General features: G+C 41.4%; 1 protein-coding gene and 1 non-coding gene across 2 annotated transcripts in view; both read right to left on the reverse strand.

The window, feature by feature from the left end:
- PRKCH (protein kinase C eta) overlaps positions 1-14,616 on the reverse strand; it is a 231,346-nt gene that overhangs the window by 139,880 nt on the left and 76,850 nt on the right. The window lies entirely within an intron of this gene.
- LOC124512734 (U6 spliceosomal RNA) lies at positions 7,398-7,504 on the reverse strand. Its single transcript, XR_006962244.1, has one exon. It is a non-coding gene; the product is annotated as a U6 spliceosomal RNA (small nuclear RNA).

The following is a 14,616-nucleotide window of genomic DNA, read 5'->3' on the forward strand; positions in this document are numbered from 1 at the left end:
TTCATGGGAAGAAATGAGGCGAAAGGTAAAAACTGACAGTCTCCCCCAAGAGGAAAGACCTTATGAGGATGGGTGTCCACTTTTTTTAATGTTTATTTATTTTGAGAGGATGTGTATGCATGCACGTAAGCCAGAGTGGGGGAGGGCCAGAAAGAGAGGGAGAGAGAGAATCCCAAGCAGGCTCCACACCCGGCTCAATCCCACAAACTGTGAGATCATGACCTGAGCTGAAAACAAGAGTTGGATGCTTATCTGACTGAGTCACCCTGGTGCCCCCACTTTTAAGATCGAGAATGAGGAATGGAGGCCTGTTAAGCACACAAAGGAAGGACAAAGAAATGGGAGAAGGATTAGAATAGTACAGCACCCTGCTGAGGGGGAATGTTTTTTTTTTCATCATATTCAACATTTCATATTCAACAAAACATGGGAATAGAAGATGCATGGTTGCTAATTCAAAGAATGAGTGAGAGCTCAGGTAGGAATGTCCAGCATGTGACTGGGCAATGGTAGCTGGCCTTCATTAGAGAGATCTGGGATGCAGACATAGAAGCAGGGGGAGAGAGCAACAGGCAGAGTGAAATCCCCAGATGAAAACAGATCCCAAGGGATGTGCATGAGACCAGCCATGGGCTGAGCACTGACCCTGGAGAATATAAACTGGAGGGGGAGGGAGAGAAGTCCAAAAATACAAAGAAAGAAGAGTCAGGGTGGTGCAGAGATGATCAGAGTTGTAGAAGTCAAAAAGTGTAGGGCCCTGAAATGGAAGGAGTGTAAGCATCATCACATGCAATAGAGCTCTCCAGTAAGATGAGAACCGAAAGCTGCTGACCCGACCTGGCAACACAGATGTTCTTGATACTTCATCAAGAGCTAATTGAGTAGATGATGGTGAAGGATGCCAGAGAGCTTCAGTAGTAGCTGGAGGAGAAAACAGAAGGCAAAGAAGTGGAGACAATGTACACAGACGACACTCTCAAGACATTTGGATGAAAAAGAGGACGTGAATTGGAATTGCCCATGGAAGTGCTAGAGGACATTTAGGGTGAGGAGGCTTGGCACATTCACAGGTTGGGGAAAGCAACCAAGAGTAAGGGAAATGGAGAAGTTAGAGGTAGGGAAGCAAAGTCCCTGAAGGAGCACAGGTCCTCTGGGATAGAGGCTAAAGAATGAGAATGGGTGGGAGTGTAGATAAGGTCAGGAGCAGGATGTAGTCCTCATATCCCTGGGGATCTTTCTGAGGGGCACCTGGTTGTCTCAGTTGGTAGAGCAGGTGACTCTTGATCTCAGGGTGATGAGTTCAAGCCCCACAATGTGCATAAAGCTTTACTTAAAAAATTTTTAAACATGGGGAACTGTTTTCATCTGGAGATTTCACTCAGCCTGTTGCTCTCTATCCCTGCCTCTATGTCTGCAGCCCAGATCTGTCTCACGTGTGTCAGGGAGGTCACACCTGGTGTGATTTTCTTGATTCCACAGGAATCAAGGCACAGAGTAAATGGGGGTCCTGAAAAGCATGATGAAGGTTGAGTTGTCATTGAAGGGAATGGGAGAAGGAGCTGTAGGTGTGGAGGACCACCACTCAGAATAAAGGACACAGATTCATAGGAGTGATGTAAGCTCTCAGAAGAAGAGTAAGCAGAACCAAATACAGCAGCAAGGTCACAGTGGAAGATTGCTAAGAAAGGACTGCACATTTTGTAATCAGGAGGCATCTGAACAAGAGAGAACTAGAGAATGAGAAGAAAAGGAGTGTGAGGAGTATAGAGGATTTGTAAAGATACTTGGCTATACAAGGAGGAAAGAAATAGGATAGTAGCCAAGGATCAAACGAAGAATTTTTCTCCATCAACATCAACAAAGGAGAAGCAACCAAGAGAAGATAAGGGACCCCGCAAGGTGTAGTCAGACAAGTGAGGAAGCAAGAATATGGCAAGAGGGCAGAGAGGCTGGATCTGTCCAGGTAAAGGGTATAGCCTCTGTGAGAAGAAAGGTTTCCTTGGCAGCCAGCAGAAAGGCAGACAGGAGATGGCCAGACTGAGGGACAATGCATATACACAGATGCAAGTCACTGCCGGATTTTTCTCAGCAGAGTATAGAATCAGAATTGTGAAGACAAAAAAAAAAATAAATAAATAAAAAGAAAAGGAAAAAGAAAAAGAAAAAGAAAAAAAAAGAAGGGCTTACAGATATGAGGGTCTTGGAGTCCCTGAAAAACCCACAAGAAGGAAACTAGGATTTTTTCTGGGTACACCGAGAAGTCCTACACCAGTGGATCCAGCAGCATTCTTTGTCCCAGGACCAGGACTGTAGGATGACTGTGCAGGTCTGGCATGGGCATGGCAAGCATGAAGGAGGATTAAAGGATCAGCTAACTCTTAGGCATCACTGAGTTAGTACTGCAGTAATGACCCTGGAGTCTGGGCTCAAGAGAACACCAAGTGGACCAGCAGGAGCTAAGGAATTGGATACATTAGTAGGGACCAGGTTTGGGTCATGTGGATTTGGTGGAAGTAACATAAGGATTAGAAACATAAGGAAGTAACGTAAGGATTGATGAAAAGAAACATAATGTTTGAGATCCAATTTGTTTCCTTTTTTTAACCTTTCATCACTGTATTTAACTTTTGAACATATGGGATCATTATCATAACTTTTAATGTCTTGTCTGCTGATTCTAAGATCTGTGTTAGTTCTGGGTTCCTTTCAATGGACTGATTTACCTCCCATTACAGGTTGTATTTTCTTGCTTCTTTGCATGCCTGGGAATTTTTGACTGGATGCCAAACATTGTGGATTCCACCTGTTGAGTACTGGATAGTTTTGTATCATATAAATATTCTTGAGCTTTGTTTGAGGACACAGTCAAGTTTCTTGGAAATAGTCTGATCCTATCAGATCTTGCTTTTTAGATTTGCTAGGTGAGCCAGAACAGTGCTGAGTCTAGGCAGCCAAGACCCTTCCATGTACTCAACCCAATGTTCCATGAATCCTGAGGTTTTATAGTCTGGCTAGTAGGAACAGGCACTATTCCTGGCCCTGAGCAAGCACCAGAACAGTTCTCTCTGATCCTTTAGATGGCTCTTTCCCTGGCCTCAGGTAGTTCCTACATACTGATCAGCACTCAAGTGAATCCTCAAGGGGGACACTTTGTATTTCTCTGGAGTTCTCACTTTCTGGGTAACTGTCTCCTTCCTGGTGTTCTATCCTGAGTCCTCCAGCTGCCATACTCTTCCTGGATTCAGATCTATCTCCTCAATCCAGGAAGCCCACTGGGTTCCCCCTGACAGAGGGGAAGAGGGAGCATCCGAGAATATGAGGGGGATGAAGAAGGAGCAACTTAGCCACAAGAGCCTCCATCATTATACTCCATGGGCCAGAAATGATGTTAGAAGTAGGAAAAAACACCCAGATCTTGACTCTGTTTGCCTTTATAGGCAGCAGACCCTCCCCCTCTATTCCTTAAAGGAATATTTCTAATATTTCTAATAAACGCTAACTTGATAAATGAGCAGTCTTGCAATACGAGTAGTATGTGATGCTGAACATGAGCACAACTGAGCCAATGGTTCTTAAAGTTCACTTTGATATATGAGTGCTTTAGATTACAAGAATGTTTCCGGAATGAATTATGCTCACAAACCAAGGTTTTACTTGTACCTTGGGGATACCCATCAGGTTTCCCAGAAACAGCTGAGCCTACCTTCAGTCCTCTGGATTCATAATATTCTACCTACAATCCACACAAAAGCTCATCCTTTTTCAGTGCATGTACTTCCTTCACATGCAACAAAATTGCAGTTTTGCCTCCAAAATGCACAGGAGCTATTTTAATTAGTAATTAAGTTGTACATTTAAAATGGATTTTCACGTGAAGATAACAACACCATCTTTAACTTAAGAAGGAATTGGGTGGTGGTTAAGCCCTAAACAAGCCAGCAAGCAAACAAACCCCGTTTATGGACTCAAACAAGGGACACCATCTGGAAGTACAAAGACAACCAAGCCTGTACAATTAAAACCATGAAAGTCAATACACACTTCAACTCATAAATGAGAAAGTAATTTAATAAACTAAGGCAAATATTTGGGGAGAGGCCAATACTATAAAAATATCCACATGGAGTGAACCAACTGCAATTTTTGAATAAACAACAAAGTAAACACCCAGGGCTTTTCCAAGTTGATGGGCAGCACTTGGGTCAGGCTGGTGACCAGACCTAACAAAATCCTGGTACTGGGGAAAAAGGTGGAGAAGAGGGGCCAATGCTGCCTGACAATTTACAATGTCTGCCCTGGCATTTAATATTGGATCCTCTAGAGGTAAGAAATTAACAGCCAATAGTTTATACAATCTGCCTTTAAAACACACCTTCTTTCTGGGACCTAGAAATGTCTTGAAAACATTAACTCATTCATCTTAACATAGCTACTGGAAGAAAGCACTCATTGCAATTGTGCATCTGTGCTTAAAGAACTAACCAACCACAGAGTCTGGTTTTCAATATGATCCCAAAGAGGGAATGCCCGGATCCACTGCTCCCTTGGTCATGCTAGACAGGAGAATAGACCTCTAATCCCTATCTGTTGTCCTATCAACATTCCTATAAAGCACCCATGGCAGCGGGGCTGCTCATGAATAGGGCTGGTCTATACACACACACACACACACACACACACCACACAATCCATGACACAATCAGTCCTGACAAGGAAATGCCAGCGGCATCAATCTAGACATTATCTAGATCCTCAAGGAGTGACTTAGGGCTAAGGGTAGCATTGGCTCTAATGGGCAAATTTAGGAATAGGGGCAACATATGTTCCCGAGGGCCCAGCCAGCAGGAAACTGGCAAAGTAATGCTCCCCTCACAGGTAGCCATCCTTCCACACCTTCTCTCCCACTTACAGCTTCACTGACTATGGTAACTCCTACTGAAGGCCCGCTGACACACACACCAGGATGTACTTTGCACCCTCCCAGAATATGACACACGTGCCAGGCTCAGTGTTTGTCTAGGATTTGAAACAATGTCCAAGAAAGGAGACTTATGTCATCAGACTTTTCTTAGTGCCTTTTAGATGATTTCCACCAAGTATGTGGAGTAACTTGGGTATGGATTTCCTTCCAAAATGGGTGGGTACATAATCTGCATCAGGTCCTAATGCAGCCCTTTGTGGGTGTGTGCATGCTTGCTTATGCACAACACCCTGGGGATAGATGCCACTAGCCCCATGTTTTTCATGTAAGGCAACCATTGCTCAAGGCCACACAGCTAGGAAGTACAGGGAGCAGAGCCGGTCGCTCTCATCTGAAGCTGATGCCCTTCCACCACCCACCTCACATCTCAAACACAGTAAGAGATCCCCGATAGGATTTCCCAGGGCATTCTGTCTGTAAGGGTCTATTAAGGAAAGAATTAACACTAACACCAGAAAATAAGTTTTGGGGCATTCATGAAGCTGAAGGAATCACTAAAAGTGACCTACTATCTAAAAAACCTGACTTAGAATGGCTAACATTAACAACTCCGGCAACAACAGATGTCGGTGAGGATGCGGAGAAAGAGGATCTCTTTTGCACGGCTGGTGGGAATGCAAACTGGTGCAGCCACTCTGGAAAACAGTATGGAGGTTCCTCAAAAGACTAAAAATAGAACTACCCTACAACCCAGCAATTGCACTACCAGGTATTTATCCAAGGGATACAGGTGTGCTGTTTCAAAGGGGCACATGCACCCCAATGTTTATAGCAGCACTATCAACAATAGCCAAAGTATGGCAAGAGCCCAAATGTCCATCAATGGATGAATAGATAAAGAAGATGTGGTATGTATAAACACACACACACACACACACACACACACACACACACACACACACACTGGAGTATTACTCGGCAATCAAAAAGAAAGAAATCTTGCCATTTGCCACTATGTGGATGGAACTGGAGGGTATTATGCTAAGTGAAATTAATCAAAGAAAGACAAAAATCATATGAATTCACTCACATGAGGACTTTAAGAGACAAAACAGATGAACATAAGGGAAGGGAAACAAAAATAATATAAAAACAGGGAGGGGGACAAAACATAAGAGACTCTTAAATATGGAAAACAAATAGAGGGTTACTGGAGGGGTTGTGGGAGGGGGGATGGGCTAAATGGGTAAGGGGCATTAAAGAATCTACTCCTGAAATCATTGCTGCACTAGATGCTAACTAATCTGGATGTAAATTTAAAAAATAACAAAATGTAAATAAAAAATAAATAAAAATAAGAAATAAAGCCTGACTTATCTCCTGGATTATAAAACAAAACAAAGATTTCTCTCTTTACTCTTCCCCCAAACTCCTCAGAACAGTGAAACTCTGCATCACCCCAAGCTGTAAGTGGGAGATCCTCTGGGTAGGTTGGGGTGCTAAGAGTCCAAGAGAGGAACCTTTATGGTATTCAGCAAAGCCAAAGTGTTTTTCAGTTGACTCCAGCAAAGAAGTGATCCTTCCCCTTAAAAGACGATTAAAAGTGCCCCCATAGCTACCATACAGCGCTGAATAAACACACTGAACAAATGCTCAGATACAACGTGAGAGATAGAGACGGGGAGGTGTGACGTCAGAGGGAATTCAGACAACAACAGGTGCTGGCTAAGGCAGTGCTCTGGAGAGCCCTGCCCTGTCTGAAGAGTTCACAGGGGGAAACTTCAAAAACATTGTATTAGGCCACATGCAAAACAAAGCTGGTCTATGGGCCCATTTCAGCCCATGAGCAGTTCATGGTCCAAACAGACACAGCCAGCACGCAGCCAATATTCTGCATATTAGACAGAAGGCCCATAAAGACTGGATTTAGAGTGACCTACGAGCATTCCCAGAGGCAACGACCAAGAATGGAGGAATCAGAGGCCTCCAACGGGGGCCCCGCAACACCTGAGGCAGAGGCGTGGAACAAGACATGACCTGTCACAGGTGCACTTGAGCAGAACTATGAAACTGTTCTCTTTGCATCCTGGATGAATGTTCCCACAGTGTCCTCACCGAGGGGCCAGCAGGAAATACTAGAGTACTACTGAATCATCACTTATTAATATATTAATAAAATACTGATGGTTCTCTCCCAGAGATAAGCTTCGGTCTGTGTCAGTGAATCCTTCCTCAAGTCCTCTGTTATAAAGAACTGCTCCAGGTATTGTTACCTGGTGGATTTTTTTTTTTTTTTCCAATTCCGAAACAATCACCACAAGTTTTGGAACACTTGCATCACCCATAAAGGCAATCACTTCCTTCAGCCCTAGGCAACCACTCATCTACTCTCTGTTTCCATTGCTTTCCCTATGATGGACATGAAACTATGAACTATAAAAGGAACTTTCATATGAACTGTGAAAGGAATCATACACAAAATATGAAAGACATCACGGATTTGCATGTTATCCTTGCACAGGGGCCATGCTAATCTCCTCCATATCGTTCCAATTTTAGTATATATGCCGCCAAATTGAACACACCTGGGCAGATTTTAAGTAAGCATTAGATAAGATGGTGATACCGGGATATGTAGTCCCTTCTACAGAACGGCATCCGAACACTATCAACTTGCATTAAGAGTTATTATACCCTAACTCATCATCTGAGTTCTCATTACCCCAAATCCCCACAATAGTGATATTGATATAGGTAAACTTAATGCTCAAAGCATAAAACTGGTCGCCAATGAACAGACTAAGCACTTTTAAATGAGTCCCTTCTCGGACATTCCTCCCTGCTTACACCTACCCTGTTCTTGCCCTGCCTATGAATGGCTGCTGTTCTCAGTATGAGTATCAGATACATCCCATGCAACAACACACACAATAACAATTAGGTACCAGATCAAAGTGAGATCTTGTAGCTGATGTAGATCATGAAATTCACTGACAAGCTACTCCAATCGCAACAAACCCTTGATACAGTAAATCCAGGTATTGGTCCATCACCAATGAAGAAAAGATCAACACCGATGGAGCCGTGCCCAGCCTTTGGCGAAACTGATGATGTCTTCAAATACTTCTACATGCATCCCTTTTCATGACATTGTTGAGAAAGTTATTATGAAATGGAAAATGTTATCATGCCTTTAAATCAGTCAGAAAATAACACATCTGAGTTATTCTGTTCTCGGTTCTAAGAATTAGCATAAAAGTATCATTGTAAGCTCAACCCTGATAAATATAAGAAAGAAACTGACTTTCATAATTTTCAAAGGCGGAGTACCAAGCAAACCCTTTGAAACTTACATTTTTTGTAATGTTGGATTCCATTGTAACTAGAATCACTGTAAATTGCCTTTTTCTGGTCCCAGTTGCTCTAAGAGAAGGGAAATACCTATAACTTGTCTCCAGTCCAATAGCCGATAGGCTATACTGTCAACACTCCCAGCCTGCTTTTACCACTTTTAAGCCTGGCTTGAGTCTCAGCATTAGCCCTGAGTGTTTGCAGACATTAGCAAGGCCCTTAGCACTGAGTCTCATTTTCTCCTCCTAAAAGCACAAAAACTGTAACCTGACCTGTCTATGTCACAGTATTTTTAAAAGCTCTTAAAAGAAAACATTAGGTGTTTTGTCAACTTAAAAGACTACACTGAAGTAATATACTCCCGTCTTTGGTTTTTTCTTTTTCCTACATGTTCTTTTTCTTCAACTAGCAAACCTCCCAACTGTCAAAATTTTCCATTAATCACATTAGAAATGATTTAGGATACAACAAGGGTATTGAAATGTGGATAACCATTAGAACCAGCCAACATGCTTATTAGGAATCTGTTTCCCTGGCCTTTTCCCCAGAGATTCCAATTCAGTCTGGGGCATGAGAATCTCTATATCTTTCAAAATTCTTAAGTGATTTCATTGCTCTAAAACAGATCCTCTCTTGCTATCTCATAGTTTTTAAAGGCCCTATTTTCAGTACTTGGTAAATCCCAATCCAAGGACTCAGATATTGGAAGTATACTCGTTTACATGAAACAGGAAGTATCAACAAAATTCAATTAGAACTAAGCTTCTAAAAGTTATATATTAAGTCCCAACAGAGCACCCAGATCAAGCTCCAATCTATTTACCTCCCCAGATGTTTAATAGATGTATCACTAACCTTTATTAACACTTCACAAGGGGCACCTACATGGCTCAGTTGGTAGAACATGTGACTCTTGACCTCAGGGTCATGAGTTTGGGCCCTACTTTGGGTGTAGAGATTACTTAAGTAAAAATAATAATAATAATAATAAAAACCAAAACACTTCCCAACAAATGATAGTTCCCACCCAAGTTCAAGAACAGAAGACTCCAGCTAAGCCTAAGTTTTCTCTCTTTTAAGTGGGTGAAGTACACAAAAGTAATTTCTTAATAACCCACACAAACAGAATTGAATTATAGCTCATTATATTGAGAGGTGCACAGACTTGTTATGGATCTCCAAACAGTTGATTTGAACTTTTAATGCTTACTAAGCTGTGTAATGGATCCTAATTTAGCTTAGAACAATAAGAAACCACACTGGAGTTCAGAGAACTTGGGAAAGTCTTCAAGATGAACTTAAAATAGTTCAGGCTTCAGCGACTTACGTTAAATCATTGTAAACGGATGTAATATGGTGCTTTTCAAGACCCTAGCCAAAGGAGAAAAGATTATGTTCAATCAGCCAGCATCAAATATAAGTGAACTTCACTTAAGTAACAAGACATGCTCCCCAACAGGGAAGTGACAGTACCAGGGTGCTGACATTATGCCAGCCAGGACGCAGGGCACCTCCCCAGGACGTCATAGCCCAGCCATGTTCCTCTACCGCTGCAACTCTCACTCACCAACAATGCCCCGCCCCTTAGGGTCTGTGTACTTCCTGTTCCTTCTTCCCCCAGACAGCCCTGTCCACTCCCTCCCTCCCTCCCTCCCTTCAGATCTCTGGCACAAAGGCCATCTCATAGGAAAAGAACAACACACACCAACCCTCCTCTCTGTCGTGACCCTGTCTTATTTTTTCCATGGCATTTATCACTTGGCATATTATGTTAATTTATCTAATCGTTTGTCTCCTCCCACACACCAAACTTTGAATTCTGTGGGAATCAATTAGTGTCATTAATAAGCACATGCATACATACTGCACATAATACCACACATACATATTCTCTGTGTGTATATGCGGATAGTCCTTCTGATCCACCAGACCCAAGGGGTAATAATTTACAAGCATTGCTCAGCCCAGTGCATTTTGTAACCAAATGTAAATTCATAGAGGTAGCTACCGATTTTTTCCAAAATAATGTGAGAACTAGATTGCCACTTACAAAAATCTAAGCCCGCTGTGCCCCCACCTCCCCACACACATACTCTCAACCTCCTACAGGGAGTCCTTCAGCACTGACTTGAGCCCCAGAAGAGAAATCTTAGACACCAGGATGAATCCATGATGCTGAAGATAAGTTTCAGGAGAGAAGGGAAGAAACAGGTCTTCCTCCTCTCTACCTGCCCACTGACACAGGGCAGAGAGTTATTGGGGAAAACCGAAGCAAAGGGCTGACAGGATAACTGGCTCTTCATCTGAAACAAAGAGCTGAGAGGTCAGGGGTTGCTAGAAAGGAGACTGAAGCATAATGAAAATAGACTCTGGAGCAATTAATTTTTCTATCAAAAAATGAACTCATTTCTGTTTTACCTAAATCTCAGTTCCACTCAAAGAATACCACATTAATGTAATTTCAACAGCAACAACAACAAAATGAAGCTTGAGAAAATTAAGAGACTAGTCTGACTCTGCGTTTTCAAAGCAGCATGCTAGTTAATAAGCAAGTGCCCCAGGAAGTGAACGTGCTGATACTTCCGTCCATAGATCTCTGAGCTATTTTAGAGGTTCAGCTTTTAGCACTTACACCTCTAACCACTTGCTCAGAAGTACTGTAACTGCCTTGTTCTGCTGGAAGCAAGCAGAGGTGTAGCATAAAGCTACCCGGAATGGCCATCTCCCAGGTTAGAAACCACCGTCAGCTTCCGGTTGTTTGGGTGTCACTTCTGGACCTTCTTTTTTGATGAGAAAGGGCTTGTAACTGGCTGAAAAATTTCACTGCACAGTAAAAATAACTAGAAAAACAGGATGACAGTGTCAAAAAATTGCTGAATTATTCTGTTACCTGTATCACCTGATTGTCACCTAACATCAGTCCCCCATACAACATACACAAGTATTTATCAGTTCCTTCTTTCTGTGGTCACTAAATTAAAAGTGCTGGGCTTCTGAAAAAAAGATAAAGGGAAAAATTAAACTATAAATTCTAAAAATAATTTGGTCTCGGTAGCATTTTATAGTCTTAAAAATTAAAGACTCAAGGGGCGCCTGGGTGGCTCAGTTGGTTAAGCATCTGACCTTAGCTCAGGTCATGATCTCGTGGTTCGTGTGTTCGAACCCATACATGGTTTCGTAACACCTTGCATCGGTCATTTTGAAGATATGAATTCACTGAATTATAAAGATCTTCTTCCAAATGCTGACACATTTTACTATACAATATTTAAAAACACAATTGCTAATTAATATCAAAAACAAACTCATGAGAAAAGTCTTTTTTTTTTAAGTATTGCAAGCTGACAAGCTCATAATGGTAGACATATGTTTTCCAAAATTCTAATTATGTCTTGGAGGAGCCAATTCTATCACTGGTATCCAATCACAGTTGTTTCCTGGAAACAATCCATTCACAATAGGCTCACTTTATTCAGTTTAAAGAAAATACCTGAGAAATTCCCAAAGCTCCATTACTACAGTTTGTCATTCTTTCCAGTGAAAATGGTGTTCCACGAAAAACAAACAACTAGCTCAGCTAACACCTCAATCATACAAGTGTTTTTCCTTGAGACATGATAGTATTTCAGAATGTAGCAGAAACGCGTTATGCCTAATTCCCATTTTAGCACACAGATTATAAAGATATATAGCCCAAGGTTGAGCTTAATACATTGATAATGTTTACTGCTTCATCAAAGACATTAAGTGAAACTATTTTTTTTTTTCACTGCAATTGTCTGGCAGTGCAGAAGACGTTGGCTACACTAATGTTAACTGCATAGCTGGGTGTCTTGATTCATCCCAAGGTGTCAGCAGTTTTACCCATCATTTCTTTTGCACCATTGAGCGAATGGCAGTGCACTTAAAAAGGCAAATAACATCTTCGTATTATAAATAAATAGTTTTGAACGACAGACCTCCTGAATAGGTCTTCAGAACCCTCAGAGGTCTGTCTAACCTTACTTTGAGAAGCAATCGAAAAATTCTGAATAAAACCACTGCTTAAGAGTGTTTCCATCAACAGTTAATGAAAGTAAGAGAAGTAGTCAGGATGAAGCCAATGGTGATTGGGGTATAACTACACAAATATGCCAATCATACCCTAGGCTGAACTTATTTACTTTTTAATTCCTTCCAAGTTCTAGTTTAAGATCTGCATTAAGAGAACCTACTGATAATCCCGGTTAAACTTGAACAAATCTCAAGCTCATTCTTTCTAGAGTTCTCTGATCCATGTCTGACATCTGAGAAGACAGCACCTTTTCCAGGTGAACATCAGTCTTTAAGTTTAAAAACGAGGAACCCAAGGGAAGCCTTGCAAAAACATATCATCCCAAAAGATGACAAAACTCTAAGGAGGGTGAGATTATACCACCTAGAAGACAGTTTCCTTCCAAGGTAGAATAAAGAGAAAACGCAAAATGCCTCCCAGATAACTGGGCGACCTAGAAAGATACTGGACCTCAGCACCCCAGTCTGAGCTGTACCTGCGTCTGGCACTTACCACCCAAGAGACCACGGCAACCAGTGTCTCTGAGCTGGATTCACCATTTGCATATTGAACATCACATCAGCCTCTGAAATTTGGTGTGGGGAGCAAATGACATAATACACGGGACTGGATGAAATAGAGAGGTCACCTATTATCAGGGTAAGAGGCCATCCCACTTCCAGAAAGAAAATAAAACAAGAACGACCGCTGCTGTTTGTTAAATTAAGGCCAAGCCCAGTACCTGGTCCTCAGGAGGCATTCAGTAAATGAACTGGCTGTGATGGAAAGGAGAAGCAGGCAAACTGTAACACTGGACAACTAGCCTCCCTCCCTTAAAAGTATCTTCCATTTCCAGTTTCCCTTCTTTTTTCACTCCCTCAAAGCCTCTTTCTCTCCTGCCCTTTCCTCAACCTGGCATTCATTTCCAGTGGTAGCCACAGAACCGCTTGGACCAAAACTGAAATGCCCCCTCGCTTCTCAGGCTGAATATAGCAAAGGAACGAAACATTGGTATAAAAGCTAAATTAAAAAAAATTAAATCAACATGCTGTCACCTGGCTTGAAACACGAGAAAGGAATACCGAACATCAACCTCCATCAGAGATAACCTTTTCCCCTATAAAACTGACGTTCACTGTGAGCATTAGACACAGTGAGAAACTGTGGGTTGCAGCTTCCAAACGGTAACATGTTTGATCTGCCTTCATGCATGAGGCCACAATGATAGAGCACAGAGCTTAATTAGTCTTAAACCGATGGTTTGACACAGGAAATTTGAGCTAAACACTGAGGCAATGCCCCCCCCCAAAAAAAATAAAACAATCAGGCCTTACTCTACACAGTAATGCACTGCTTTGGCAAAAAGAATAAACAGATCCCAAAATTCAAGTGCACCTTCCATATTCTCCCCAGGAGAAATGAATACCAGTAACATAGTAAGAGTCTGAAAGAAGGGAAGCAAGTCCAAGTTTTAGCAAAGTTTTCTAGACAAGCTTCAAATCCACAAATGACAACTGTTTGGTCAGGTTGTATTTTTGTTTTTTGAGAAGTTACCCACCCACCCCTTGCCAAAACAAACTCTGGTACAGAATACCTTCATGCATGCTTGGGCATTTCTGGAGAAAAAGCTTGTCCTCACAGAACTTCTGTCTTACTATCTTCATAAAGACACTTCTATCGTTAATTTTTCTGATTTACTTTATTCTTTTAGGAAACTATCTTAAAATTAAACTTCACAAGTACAAAATGTTATGTAATTGTTAGTAGGAGATGATTTACTTGTCATTCATTTTAAGTGAGAACTGTACGAGGGAAGGAAGGGAATTATCTTACTCATCTCTTCCTACCTGCCGTTTTTGACTCATGGCTTAGTATTTATTTAGAACTTTAAAAAAATGTGCTGAAGTACCTTAGTCATAATTTTTAACTTGCCTCTTCACAATATATAAAAATTGGGAATTAATGATAAAATATAGAGAGACCAAAAAAAAAAAAAAAAAGGAGCCAAACAACACCAGCTTTAATTTATAAATGAGGATAGGTAATATGTGTTTGAAGTTAAAGCAGCATATTGATGATACAGAGGCAATCCAGATTCTGGTTTTTGTCTAGGAAATAGATTTTTTTTAATGTGAAGTTTTATCTTGATTTTTTACTTATTAAATACAATTTCAAACACACACAAAAATAGAAGAGTCTAGCAAACCCACATGTAGCCCACACCCAGCTTCATCAATCAATTCATGGCTAATCTGATTTTATCTGTACCCCATTCCCTCCTCCCACTTCTTGATTATTCTAAGGTAAATCT

The sequence above is a fragment of the Lynx rufus genome, unplaced genomic scaffold (assembly GCF_022079265.1).
Source record: "Lynx rufus isolate CCGP_SWC_20201006 ecotype Redwood Valley unplaced genomic scaffold, mLynRuf1.p SCAF_17, whole genome shotgun sequence".
NCBI classification, from domain to species: domain Eukaryota; kingdom Metazoa; phylum Chordata; class Mammalia; order Carnivora; family Felidae; genus Lynx; species Lynx rufus.